The following is a 15,116-nucleotide window of genomic DNA, read 5'->3' as shown; positions in this document are numbered from 1 at the left end:
GTCCTTGCCCATGCCTATGTCCTGAATGGTATTGCCTAGGTTTTCTTCTAGGGTTTTTATGGTTTTAGGTCTAATGTTTAAGTCTTTAATCCATCTTGAATTGATTTTTCTGTAAGGTGTAAGGAAGGGATCCAGTTTCAGCTTTCTACATATGGCTAGCCAGTTTTCCCAGCACCATTTATTAAATAGGGAATCCTTTCCCCATTGCTTGTTTTTCTCAGGTTTGTCAAAGATCAGATAATTGTAGATATATGGCATTATTTCTGAGGGCTCTGTTCTGTTCCATTGATCTATATCTCTGTTTTGGTACCAGTACCATGCTGTTTTGGTTACTGTAGCCTTGTAGTATAGTTTGAAGTCAGGTAGCGTGATGCCTCCAGCTTTGTTCTTTTGGCTTAGGATTGACTTGGTGATGCGGGCTCTTTTTTGGTTCCATATGAACTTTAAAGTAGTTTTTTCCAATTCTGTGAAGAAAGTCCTTTGTAGGTTGATGGGGATGGCATTGAATCTATAAATTACCTTGGGCAGTATGGCCATTTTCACGATATTGATTCTTCCTACCCATGAGCATGGAATGTTCTTCCATTCATTTGTATCGTCTTTTATTTCATTGAGCAGTGGTTTGTAGTTCTCCTTGAAGAGGTCCTTCACGTCCCTTGTAAGTTGGATTCCTAGGTATTTTATTCTCTTTGAAGCAATTGTGAATGGGAGTTCACTCATGATTTGGCTCTCTGTTTGTCTGTTATTGGTGTATAAGAATGCTTGTGATTTTTGTACATTGATTTTGTATCCTGAGACTTTGCTGAAGTTGCTTATCAGCTTAAGGAGATTTTGGGCTGAGACAATGGGGTTTTCTAGATATACAATCATGTCGTCTGCAAACAGGGACAATTTGACTTCCTCTTTTCCTAATTGAATACCCTTTATTTCCTTCTCCTGCCTAATTGCCCTGGCCAGAATCTCCAACACTATGTTGAATAGGAGTGGTGAGAGAAGGCATCCCTGTCTTGTGCCAGTTTTCAAAGGGAATGCTTCCAGTTTTTGCCCATTCAGTATGATATTGGCTGTGGGTTTGTCACAGATAGCTCTTATTATTTTGAGATACATCCCATCAATACCTAATTTATTGAGAGTTTTTAGCATGAAGCATTGTTGAATTTTGTCAAAGGCCTCTTCTGTATCTATTGAGATAATCCTGTGGTTTTTGTCTTTGCTTCTGTTTATATGCTGGATTACATTTATTGATTTGTGTATATTGAACCAGCCTTGCATCCCAGGGATGAAGCCTACTTGATCATTGTGGATAAGATTTTGATGTGCTGCTGGATTCGGTTTGCCAGTATTTTATTGAGGATTTTTGCATCAATGTTCATCAAGGATATTGGTCTAAAATTCTCTTTTTTGGTTGTGTCTCTGCCCAGCTTTGGTATCAGGATGATGCTGGCCTCATAAAATGAGTTAGGGAGGATTCCCTCTTTTTCTATTGATTGGAATAGTTTCAGAAGGAATGGTACCAGTTCCTCTTTGTACCTCTGGTAGAATTCGGCTGTGAATCCATCTGGTCCTGGACTCTTTTTGATTGTTAAGCTATTGATTATTGCCTCAATTTCAGCTCCCGTTATTGGTCTATTCAGAGATTCAACTTCTTCCTGGTTTAGTCTTGGGAGAGTGTATGTGTCGAGGAATTTATCCATTTCTTCTAGATTTTCTAGTTTATTTGCGTAGAGGTGTTTGTAGTATTCTCTGATGGTAGTTTGTATTTCTGTGGGATTGGTGGTGATATCCCCTTTATCATTTTTTATTGCATCTATTTGATTCTTCTCTCTTTTTTTATTATTCTTGCTAGTGGTCTATCAATTTTGTTGATCCTTTCAAAAAACCAGCTCCTGGATTCGTTAATTTTCTGAAGGGTTTTTTGTGTCTCTGTTTCCTTCAGTTCTGCTCTGATTTTAGTTATTTCTTGTCTTCTGCTAGCTTTTGAATGTGTTTGCTCTTGCTTTTCAAGTTCTTTTAATTGTGATGTTAGGGTGTCAATTTTGGATCTTTCCTGCTTTCTCTTGTGGGCATTTAGTGCTATAAATTTCCCTCTACACACTGCTTTGAATGTGTCCCAGAGATTCTGGTATGTTGTGTCTTTGTTCTCGTTGGTTTCAAAGAACATCTTTATTTCTGCCTTCATTTCATTATGTACCCAGTAGTCATTCAGGAGCAGGTTGTTCAGTTTTCATGTAGTTGAGCGGTGTTGAGTGAGTTTCTTAATCCTGAGTTGTAGTTTGATTGCACTGTGGTCTGAGAGACAGTTTGTTATAATTTCTGTTCTTTTACATTTGCTGAGGAGAGCTTTACTTCCAACTATGTGGTCAATTTTGGAATAGGTGTGGTGTGGTGCTGAAAAAAATGTATATTCTGTTGATTTGGGGTGGAGAGTTCTATAGATGTGTATTAGGTCCTCTTGGTGCAGAGCTGAGTTCAATTCCTGGGTATCCTTGTTAACTTTCTGTCTCATTGATCTGTCTAATGTTGACAGGGGGGTGTTAAAGTCTCCCATTATTAATGTGTGGGAGTCTAAGTCTCTTTGTAGGTCACTCAGGACTTGCTTTATGAATCTGGGTGCTCCTGTATTGGGTGCATATATATTTAGGATAGTTAGCTCTTCTTGTTGAATTGATCCCTTTACCATTATGTAATGGCCTTCTTTGTCTCTTTTGATCTTTGCTGGTTTAAAGTCTGTTTTATCAGAGACTAGAATTGCAACCCCTGCCTTTTTTTGTTTTCCATTTGCTTGGTAGATCTTCCTCCATCCTTTTATTTTGAGCCTATGTGTGTCTCTGCACGTGAGATGGGTTTCCTGAATACAGCACACTGATGGGTCTTGACTCTTTATCCAATTTGCCAGTCTGTGTCTTTTAATTGGAGCATTTAGTCCATTTACATTTAAAGTTAATGTTGTTATGTGTGAATTTGATCCTGTCATTATGAAGTTAGCTGGTTTTTTTGCTCGTTAGTTGATGCAGTTTCTTCCTAGTCTCAATGGTCTTTACATTTTGGCATGATTTTGCAGTGGCTGGTACCGATTGTTCCTTTGCACGTTTCGCTTCCTTCAGGAGCTCTTTTAGGGCAGGCCTGGTGGTGACAAAATCGCTCAGCATTTGCTTGTCTGTAAAGAATTTTATTTCTCCTTCACTTTTGAAGCTTAGTTTGGCTGGATATGAAATTCTGGGTTGAAAATTGTTTTCTTTAAGAATGTTGAATATTGGCCCCCACTCTCTTCTGGCTTGTAGTGGGCAGACTGACACTTCACACGGCCGGGTACTTCTCTGAGACGAAACTTCCAGAGGAACGATCAGACAGCAGCATTTGCAGTTCACGGAAAACCGCTGTTCTGCAAACACCGCTGTGGATACCCAGGCAAACAGGGTCTGGAGTGGACCTCTAGGAAACTCCAACAGACGTGCAGCTAAGGGTCCTGTCTGTTAGAAAGAAAACTAACAAACAGAAAGGACATCCGCACTAAAAACCCATCTGTACATCACCATCATCAAAGACCAAAAGTAGATAAAACCACAAAGATGGGGAAAAAACAGAGCAGAAAAACTGGAAACTCTAAAAAGCAGAGCACCTCTCCTCCTCCAAAGGAATGCAATTCCTCACCAACAATGGAACAAAGCTGGACGGAGAATGACTTTGACGAGTTGAGAGAAGAAGGCTTCAGACGATCAAACTACGAGCTACAGGAGGAAATTCAAACCAAAGGCAAAGAAGTCAAAAACTTTGAAAAAAATTTAGACGAATGTATAACTAGAATAACCAATACAGAGAAGTGCTTAAAGGAGCTGATGGAGCTGAAAGCCAAGGCTCAAGAACTACGTGAAGAATGCAGAAGCCTCAGGAGCCGATGCGATCAACTGGAAGAAAGGGTATCAGCGATGGAAGATGAAATGAATGAAATGAAGCGAGAAGGGAAGTTTAGAGAAAAAAGAATAAAAAGAAACGAACAAAGCCTCCAAGAAATATGGGACTATGTGAAAAGGCCAAATCTATGTCTGATTGGTGTACCTGAAAGTGACGGGGAGAATGGAACCAAGTTGGAAAACACTCTGCAGGATATTATCCAGGAGAACTTCCCCAATCTAGCAAGGCAGGCCAACATTCAGATTCAGGAAATACAGAGAACGCCACAAAGATACTCCTCGAGAAGAGCAACTCCAAGACACATAATTGTCAGATTCACCAAAGTTGAAATGAAGGAAAAAATGTTAAGGGCAGCCAGAGAGAAAGGTCGGGTTACCCACAAAGGGAAGCCCATCAGACTAACAGCGGATCTCTCAGCAGAAACTCTACAAGTTGAATAGATATTTCTTAAAAGAAGACATATTAATGGCCAACAGATATGTGAAAAAAATGCTCAACATACTAATCATCAGGAAATACAAATCAAAACCACAATGAGATATCATCTTATTACAGTTATAATGGCTGTTGTCTAATAGTCAGAAGATAAAAAAAAAATGTTGGTGAGGAAGTGAAGAAAAGGGATCTCTAACACATTATTGGTAGGAATACAAATTAGTACTCCCATTATGGAAAAATAGTGTGGAGATTCCTCAAAAAAATATAAAACTTGAATTACCATATGTTCCAGCAATCTTACTACTGGGTTATATATTCAAAAAAAATGCAATCAGTAAATAAAAGTAATATCTGCACTCCCATGTTTATTGCACTACTATTCACAATAGCCAAGATATGGAATCAATCTAGGTGTTCATCAACAGATAAATGGGTAAAGAAAATGTGGTATATATGCACAACGGAATGCTATTCGACCATTAAAAATGTCCTGTCATTTGCAATAACAGGGATGAAACTGGAGGACATTATGTTAAGTGAAATAAGCCAGGCACAGAAAGACAAATAGCACATGTTCTCACTCATATGTGAACTTTTAAAAAGTTGAGCCCATAGGAGAGTAGAATATAGGTTACTAAAGGCTGGGGAAAGTGGTAAGAAGGAAGGAATGGGGAGAGGTTAGAGAATAGGTACAAAGTTACAGTTAGTTGGGAGAAATAAGTTCTGGTGTTGTAATACCCAGTAGGCTGACTACAGTTAACAATAATGTATTGTATATTTCAAAAAGCTAGAAGAAATTGATTTGAATGTTCTCACCACGAAAACAAAAAACCAATAAATATTTGAGGAGCTGGACATGCTAATTACCCTTATTTGATCATTAAACAATATATACATTTATCAAAACATCCCACTGCACCTCATGAATCCGTGCAATTATGACGTGTCAATTTAAAATAAAATTTGTAAAAGAAAGAAAAGAAGTAACACAGAGAATGTTTTAGTACAATCTTTAAGCAACAAAACTGGGATCAAAAATTGAATGTAGTGCTGGTGGGTTTTATCAGGAAAAACTATTATGTTTTTCTTTTTTTTAAATTGCCAATGATACTGTAATTGGAATAGCAACATATTACATTCTTAGATCCAATAATCTCATTTGTGAGAATGTTTCCTTAGGAAAATTATTTTCAAAGGTGGCAAAAGTTACATGCAAAACTTTGCTACTATTGGGAAAAATGCTTTAGTAAACAAAGTTCTGCACAGCATTATAATGAATGAACATTCAGGAAATCATGCAGTATTTGTGCTATGGAATTTTTAGAAAATGATAACGCTCTAAAAGTTTAGAAAATCTGTGTGCAGTATTAGAAAAGGTGATACACTCAGTATGTTAAACTATAAATATATATTCATTGGCCCCAAAATTCAAAAGTTAGAACAAAGCATGGGGCTGTTGGTTGACTATATAATTGCAATATAATTTCTATGTAAGAGATAATGCAAAGTAATAGGAGATGAAAAAATTGTGACTTGTTATTTCAGAAGCACAAATAAGTTAATTTTATATGGTAAAATAATGGGTACTTCTAATTTCTTAAAAAAAAATAGTGCCTGAAATTTGGTCGTTATGGGAGGGTATCAGGTAAAATGCTCAGTGGTATTTTAGGATACATTTTAAGTAAACCTGGTATAGTTAACTTAGAGATGACAAATTGAGAAAATTATTGTCCATCTTAAATCAAAATATTTTAGGGTTTTTCATTGGTGATGTTGATTGTTTTGTACTGAACACCTTCATTTATCCATTCGACAATTATGGTATTGTTCATCTACGATGTGCCAGATACTGTTATAGGTGCTATCTGTGAGAAAACGGAGCTAGACACCATTCCTGCCCATGCTGTACTTACATTATAGTGTAAAGAGAAAAAATAAAAGCACTAACAAGTATTCACAAAGTAACTAGGATATTTTTTAAAGGACCAAGTGCTATACAAAATGTAGAGTAGGGGAAGAGGGATCCGACATGCCAAAGCGACAGGGCAGGGCCAGAATGCAGCGCTGACGAGGATGATGGTCAGGGAAAGCTTCATTGTGAAGGTGATAGTTAAGCCAAGATTTGAAGTACTGAAGAAGCTAATCGATTGGCTGTCTGGGAAAGAGTATTTTGGGCAGAAAGAAAAGCTAGAGCAAAGGACTTGGCGGCACACGTTAGCAGGAATATGCTAGCATGCTCATGGAACAGCAAGGAGGCCAACGCGCAGGAGCAGGCTGAGCCTGGGAGCAGACTGAGCCTGGGGGAATGAATTAGATGTGCTCTGAAAAATAAGAGTCTGATTATGTAAGACATTGTATACTTTTGTAAGGCCGTTGGCTTTTACTCTGAAAGGAAAGGGGAACCATTGCAGGGTCTTAAACAAAGGAGTATATGGCCTGAGTTATGTTTTGAGACAATTACTCCGGCAACTGTATCAAGAACATTTTGTAAGATGTGGGGGTTTGGAGAGTAAGTTATTACTCTCCAAACTGGGACATTTTTATGAGCAAAACAGAGATAACCAAATGAATTAAGAATGTCCCAGATAAACAGGGCCTATGGTTATCGTAGTTATTCGTGGTCCTAACCAATAAATAATAAATATATTTTTTACAAAATGCAAGAAGTTTTGCAGAGTGGTTAGGGCAGACACCTCATTGAAATGGGGTTAAGAGAGAATAGGAGGTTCTTCCTCTTTTACTACTTCTGAACAATTAATCCCTGAAGGCTTTAAGTGGAGCAGAGTATGGGAGGTTTTCACCTCAGGTGGAGAAGGTGTGAAGGCTCGGAACGAAGTATCAATTCCCATGTAGGGTAAGGAGGGAAAACTACACCTGTGTGATCCTGTGGGAGGTTTTGGAGCCTGAACAGTAGAAGCAGGATGTGTTTACCCAGGAACTCCTACTATGAGATGTCAACTATGCCCATTGAGTGATGGTCTTGTGCAGAGGATCGGAGCCCAACTAGGGATGCCATCTAAGCATGAGATATTGGTGGTCAATTGGAGTGAGGAGGGTACCTGCACAGGACACAGATTGATTAGGAGAGGGTGAGAAAATAAGTGGTCATGGCTATATGTTGATGGGTGGCAGGAACAAGAAGGAAATCAGTGTGAAGCTGTAGGCAGAATCTATATGGGAAACTGATTACGTCAAGGGAATCTGTCTAACAGATAACATATGAAAGAAAATCCGAGCCTGGTTTCTTGTTTTAGAACAGAGTTACAAATATGAAAGGGAGGAAGTCATAATAAATCTTGAAGTGTTATATTAGAATCATCATGATTTATAATTTTGAAAACCTATAGTTATAAAAATGAATATAGATGCAAATATAGGTATTTATATGTATATATGGATGTACATAAATGAATGTATTTCCTATATCTATTTACTGAGGGTGCCAGGGAGTCATTACATCCTAATTGTAATGAGTATACCTGGTTCATAGGTCTTGGTTTCTAAATATCATCCTCCACCAAAAAAGGCCAAGGCTTCTTGCAGTAATGGTTGAATCTAAACTGAAACAAAGTTAACAACATGAGCCAATAACATCTTACTGTTCCAGAAAGCAAAGAAGTGCTCAAAGATTGATAGTGGTATATCAAAAGAACACAGAAGTCAGCGTGAAGGGTCTGCAACAAGACAGGTGGAAGAATTCAAGCACCATAATAATGATGGTACCAAATTATAACCCACTGAATACAATTGGAAATCATATCAGTAATATAAATAAATGAGTGAATAAAATGAAAATTTGATGAGAAATGGGATATTTACATAGTCTTAAAGTACTTCCACCACAAATACTTTTGAACTACAGAGGGAAATGAATAACTTTAGAGTGAAGAATACTGGAAGATACCACCATAATCTAGTGATAGAAGTTACTGTCACTCTGAAAGGAAAAAATAAAATTATGAGCCACATAAGAAGATGTGACAAAAATAATATGTAATTTCTGTGATACTCCTGCCAAAGTTGCAGAACCTCAATCTAATCTTTAAGGAACATCAGATAAACCCAAACTGAGAAACATTCTACAATGTAATTGATCTATAATGTTTAAAGGAATAAAAGTTATGAAAGCCACCCCTCCCTCAAGAAAAAAAGAACACTGAAGAACTGTAACTGTTTCAGGCTAAAGGGGTCATTAAAAAAAGTGTCAACTATATACAAAAAGTATGATTCTAAATTACATTCATTTACTAAAAAGGACATTATCAGGACAATGAGCAGAACTCAAATGAGGGTTAGATGGGAGTGATGTATCAATCTTATGTCCTCATTCATATGGTTGCATTGTTGTTATGGAGGAGATATGTCGTTGTAAGAAATACAGACATATTGGGGGAATGATAGAATATCATGTCAGAAACGGATACTCATATATCTATACAATCCCCTCCCTTTGAGGTTAAAAAAAAAGAGACACTTCTCTGTTTTGAAGAATGTTTTCTGTAATTCTTAACATTTTTTAATTTTTTCAAAAAAAATTTTTTTTGAGACAGTCTTGCTCTGTCACCCAGGCTGGAGTGAAGTGGCGCAAACCCGTCTCACTGTAACCTTCACCTCCTGGGTTCAAGTGATTCTCCTGCCTCAGCCTCCTGAGTAGCTGGGACTACAGGCATGGGCCACTATGCTCGGCTAATTTTTGTATTATTAGCAGAGATGGGGTTTTGCCATTGTTGGCCACGCTGGTCTTGAACTCCTGACCTCAAGTGATCCACCCACCTTGGCCTCCCAAAGTGCTGGGATTACAGGCAGGAGCCACTGTGCCTGGCCTATTTTTTTAATTAACATAAAATTTCATGTATTTATCATGTATCACATAATGTTTTAAAGTATGTATACATGTGGAAGAGTTACATCTAACTAAAGGAAGTGGAGTTTACATGAAAAGCATACGACCACTTTAGTACTTGTCATAGCAAGCCACAATAAATAAGAATATACTTTGAAGTAATACCCTGAAACATTTCAAAATGATATCTAATGTAAGCAAAATAGAAATACATTATGTACTTTTCAGTTTTCCTTAAACATTTTTCCCCTCCAATTCATTATATTTTCACTGAACTGTAAAAAATTGAACAACTACTTGAGGTTTTTAGCCTGATATTTCTGTGTTTTCATGATGTGTCTTCTTTTTGTCAAATTTTAATGTAAACTTTCACTAAATAATGTGATTAAGTTCCAAAACATTCTGACTTTTTACTATTATGTCTCTTTTTTATATTAAGTATTATATCTCTTTTTAACTTACTTTATGCCTGCAGAAGATATGCATGGCTCAATGTGTTTTCTCACTGCCTGGGGACTCCCAAAGAAATGCCTATGACCAGTAGCTATGAGTGGCCGGAAATCAATGTTTTCCTATAGGTGGACATTAAACAGATATCTGTACTCCAAACACATTGGAATTTGTTTAGAAACTTTACAGAAGCAATTATCACTTTATCATTTTTAAAAATTCTCAGCACTAGAATTTGAAGTGTGCTATAAAATGTTTTTTAATTGGTGTGTTCTTGCACATGTTAATGTAATGCCCTTGAAGAGCAAGCTGTCAAGAAAACCAAATAGAAATTTTTGAACATTTTGTTAAAATGACACAAAAACTATTTACATGGAATGCAATGTTTTCTTCTTTCCTGGTATGGAAGAAAAAAAGACAGAATATATGCACACATTTTCTCCCAAACTAACTAATATAAACAGCTTCCACATGTCAAACTTTTACATAATGATGATTCTAAAATGACTTAAAATTGCAACAAGTCACTTTCATTAAGCCATGAATATTGAATAGTAATTATTGCTTAATAGACTTTTTATAAGACACTATTTACAGTACAGCTGCTAAGTTGCTATAAATTCTGCTTGAATGTATCATGCAAATATCAACACCTGTGATACTTTCTAAGTGTTATGCCAAATTCTGTAGGGTATTCTTAGTCTAATCTTTTCTACCGCATTGCTTTTGAGTTTTTGGCTTATTTGCATTCTTCTTTGCATTTCACCTCAAGAGAATAGTATCCATTTATTGAAATATATATAGTGTTCTATGAAAATTGGAGGTTGTTTTGAGGGAAAGGATTTCTCAGTATTTCCAGAGTTCATGTCTCCTTTGCTTTAACTTTTGTTTTTTTGTTTTTTTTAACTTTTGTTTGTTTTTTTTTAAGTGGAGGCCAAGGCAGGTAGATCGCAAGGTCAGGAGATCGAGACCATCCTGGCCAACATGGTGAAACCCCGTCTCTACTAAAAATACAAAAATTAGCCGGGTATGGTGGTGCGCTCCTGTAGTCCCAGCCACTTGGGAGGCTGAGGCTGGAAAATCACTTGAACCCAGGAGGCAGAGGTTGCAGTGAGCCAATATTGTGCTACTGCACTCCAGCCTAGTGACAGAGCAAGACTCCGTCTAAAAAATTAAAAAAATTAAAAAATCAAGAAATGGAAATGGAAACACCGAGTGACCTATACTCAAATAGTGCATTTATTAACCACATTTTAATGTCTAGTTATATTTTGTTAGAAAGTCTAAGGGAGATACGGTAACATTTAAGTGTTTATAAAGTTATGTATTAAAATATCAAATGGCATTATAACAGTTTTTTTTATTTCTGTATAACAAATTACTGGAAAACTTAGTGGCTTAAAACAGCAAATACTCATCTCAATTTCTATGAGTCAGATGTCTGAGTGCAGCTTAGTTGGTTGCCTTTGGCTTAAGGTCTCTCATGAAGTTGTCTTCAAGCTTTGGCTAGGCTGGAGTCATTTCAAGACTGCCTGGGGCTGAGTGATTCACATCCAGTCTCATCACACAGTTCCCTAAAGGCTCGGTTCTTACTATGCCCCAGGAACTCACCACAGGACTACTCACACCGTGGCAGCTTGCTCCTCAGTGCGAGTAATTCAAGAGAGAGCAAGAGAAAGTGAGAACCCACTGAGGGCAACCACAGTCTTCTTGTAACCTAATCACAGACATTTCAACACGATTGTCTTCTGTATATTAGAAGGAAGTCAGTGAGTTTAGCTCACACTCAAGGGGAAGGATCACACAAAGGTGTGAACCAGAGGCAGGGATCACTGAGGACCATCTTAGAGGCCAACTACCCACAGATATTAAAATGTTAAAAGGACAACACTGTATTACCAAAAAAAACAAAATCCCCTCTTGGTAGATATTTTGGCTTTCAGACTGTAGCTGGAAGGAATAATACTGCAATTGATAAAAAAGGAAACAGTTACAAGACATATGAGATAAACTCTCTTCTAATGGTTCTGTGTTTCATCCCGGAGTTAGTAACCAAGATGTCTTTCTTAAATTCACTTTTGCTAATCCCAAGGACAAAATCATGACGGAAAAGGATCCATTTTTTTCTGTTTCTCTTGTCCACAGATTCTAAGTTTACTTTCTTATGGTTTTAAATTCCCATAGAAATTGACCAGCTTTTTTCTACATTCTTGGGAGGCATAAATTGATTGGCCTAGCTTCTGGCTGACAGCCCTCTTGAATCTGTTTTAACTGTGACCAAACGTGACTGTGCTGATGGCTAATGTGACACCTTGGTTCTTGACTTCTTGCTTTAAAAGAATTTAAACAAGAGACACACAGCAAAAGAAGTGCAGCATAGAGTAATTTACTGCAAAAGAAAAATAATATTTGGAAAATTAGGTGCAGAATAGACAGTTCATCCTGAAAGGGAGGGAATTCAGGATGGGCTGCTCATAAGGATGAGACAGCAAAGATCAGCACTTGGGAGACTTCCTTAACAGGATCTTACGTTCTTCATAAGGAGGTGGGAAGAAGAGTTACCAGTAAGCACTAGTTGCTTACTAGTAGTAGCAACTAGTGCTTACTTGCTAATAACTCCTCTTCCCACCTCCTTATGAAGAATGTTAAGACTCCTGTAAAGGAAGTCTCCCAAGTGCTGATCTTTGCTGTCTTAGGTTCTGGGTGCACATACACAGTAGCTGTACAAGCTTGTTCATATTTCACATATCTCATTAGCATCTTAAATCTCTTCCTAGGGGTTTTTTATTATTACAATGAGCAAAGGGTCAGTTTGAGGACAGGTAAAATCAAAATGCACATGCTGTCTAGAAGAGAAAGTCTCTACCGAAGATAGCTTTGCTTGAATGAACTGAATTACAGTGCAAATGCTGAGGCCTATTGTGTTGATTGTACAGTCACCATGGTTGCTGCCTCCCAAGAACACGGTCACTTCCTTGACTCCCTATCCTGCCTCAGATGCAGCATCCACATCTGTTTGTATAGAATGGTCAGTGTCTCTGTCGCGGACTTCGGTAGGGAGGCTGTAGTGGCTGAAACTCAGGCCAAATCACCTTGTAGTTTTGAGAGAAGAGAGGATGTTGTAATCTAGGCTCACACTCAAAAGGTAATTTCTAGATATTATTATATCATCATAGTCAGAAGGATAACTGAATCACCAGAACAAATATTTCTTCTCTCCTGAAAATCATTCCTAGATTGTTTTAGCAATAGTAGAAAAGATGTCATTGACCAGTCTGACTGCTCACCATGCGTGACTTATACACTTGGTCATTGCATGTTCATGTCCATTTTCCCCATGTATTTTATTAATCCCATTTTAAATATCTTTCCTTTAGTAATACAGAAAATGTTATTTTTTTGAATCATTAAATCAAGTTATCTGTTTATTGCCAAATAAAACCTGGAAAAAAGTAACTCAACTAAAGGATTTTTGCCTTATGTGTTTCTAGTTTCTCTTAATTTTATGTTTCTAGTAGCAATGGCCTTAAACAAGATAAATAAATTCAATTATGTTTACCAATTTTGTTGGAAATATATTTGTTGGAACAGCTTTTCCTCTATTAAACAAAAAGATAATGCGATTTATTATTTAGAGTGTTATGATCAAGACTCTGGTTTTGAACTATTTTAGCAAGACCGAGGTGACTAGATAAGATCAATTTAGAAACCAGTTAGCAGTTAATGAGCTCCTACTATGTATTATATGTGCTACAGCCTCTTCCTCCCAGCCCAGTAACAAACATAGACACATTTTATTTGCCAAATAACTTCTCTTCCTGCAGATCCCAACTCAGGTATCATTTCCTGCATAGAACTATGGATCTCCTTCCTTGTACTTTGGTAGTCACAATTTTACATCTATTTGGTCTTCTTTAAAATTCACAATTCTTCCCACCCTACTGTTATCTTCATAAGAAGAAAGTTCTTATGATATCTGTTTTTATTGCTTTGTTCTTATTATTTTATTTATGCTGAACTCTTTTATCCCCATCATCTTGTATAGCTTATTTTGCAGAATAAATAATAAGTAAATATGTATGGAAAGAATAAATGAAAAAAAGAATGAATCCAAGTTATGGGTATGATATTAACTCTTAACTGCATTCTCCAAGTAAGTTTTGGCAATCTATTTTCATTCCCATCAATTCCATCACCTAGTTTTTAATTATATTACATTACTAAAATCCATCCTTTCTTTCTGAGGGTCACTTTGGAAAAAGAAAGAATCTATGTTCTACCAAATACTAGCTCTGGTAGGGCAAGCATGCCATTTAACTGTATAGAGCCTCTATCTTTACTTTGTAAACATGGATTATAATACGTACAAACATATAAACATGTTTCATACATTTCATAGGATTTAAAGAGAATCTGTGTGTGTGTGTGTGTGTGTGTGTGTGTGTGTGTGTGTGTGGTGCGTGTATGTGTGTCTTTATATATCTAATCAGACAAACAGTAGATTCTCAAAAAAGGTTGGTGTTCTTATTCATAACCACTGATATATTTGTCTTCGCACATTAGCACCTCTTTTTTGGAACTCTTTTCTTCTTTAACACCTGCGGTATCACACTATATGATTACTATATATGTATAGTATGATTATTCTTTTATTTAACTAGAGTGCGACTGGTAGTATGTTATGTTGTATTTATTTACTGACTAAATGTTGATTATGTTTTTTCTATTCTCCTCATTTCCTTCTTTTTTTCCTGTCTCCTAAATGTGTGTGCATGAAATAATATTTTTATTCTTTTCTCCCCCATTCTTTTTCTTAGAGATTTCATTTGTATCTATAAATTAAAATAATGGCTTCACATTTTTATCATGAATTCTAAAACTTTGTACTTATGTGCTTTTCGGAGTTTGTTATAAGTTTGCAATTACCTACTAAACATTTTTTTTTACCAGATTGATCACCAGCATCTGAAATTCAAAATGTCTTTAACTCAAGTAATTATGAATATATACTTCCTGTATTCATATTCATTTTCTAGAAATATAATTTTACATTTCCCAAATCAAAACTTCAGAGGAAACTCATTCTTGCACATAATCAATGGCAAAATTACATCAATTTCTCTTCCCAAGCGGTTTTTACACCTGCTCCTTCCATAGTTTTTCTCTGCCTTCCACTTTTGTATTTGTATTAATTTATGGCTTAGCAATCCTTTAACTACTTGAGAGGATTCCCTCTGTCATTCTTCAGATGACACTGTATTAATTTTTCAAAATCACTTCTAGTCATCTGCTTAAAAAGTTCTGCTTAAAAATACAAACTCATGGCTGGGCACGGTGGCTCATGCCTGTAATCCCAGCACTTTGGGAGGCCGAGGAGGGCAATAGGGTGGTTAGATAGGCCGAGGTGGTCAGGAGATTGAGAGCTTTCTGGCTAACACGGTGAAACCTCGTCTCTACTAAAAATATTAAAAAA

General features: G+C 36.7%; 1 protein-coding gene across 4 annotated transcripts in view; it reads left to right on the top strand.

The window, feature by feature from the left end:
* SPOCK3 (SPARC (osteonectin), cwcv and kazal like domains proteoglycan 3) overlaps nt 1–15,116 on the top strand; it is a 510,259-nt gene that overhangs the window by 283,822 nt on the left and 211,321 nt on the right. The window lies entirely within an intron of this gene.

The sequence above is a fragment of the Pan troglodytes genome, chromosome 3 (assembly GCF_028858775.2).
Source record: "Pan troglodytes isolate AG18354 chromosome 3, NHGRI_mPanTro3-v2.0_pri, whole genome shotgun sequence".
Taxonomy (NCBI): domain Eukaryota; kingdom Metazoa; phylum Chordata; class Mammalia; order Primates; family Hominidae; genus Pan; species Pan troglodytes.
This window is presented reverse-complemented; position numbering and strand designations above follow the sequence as displayed.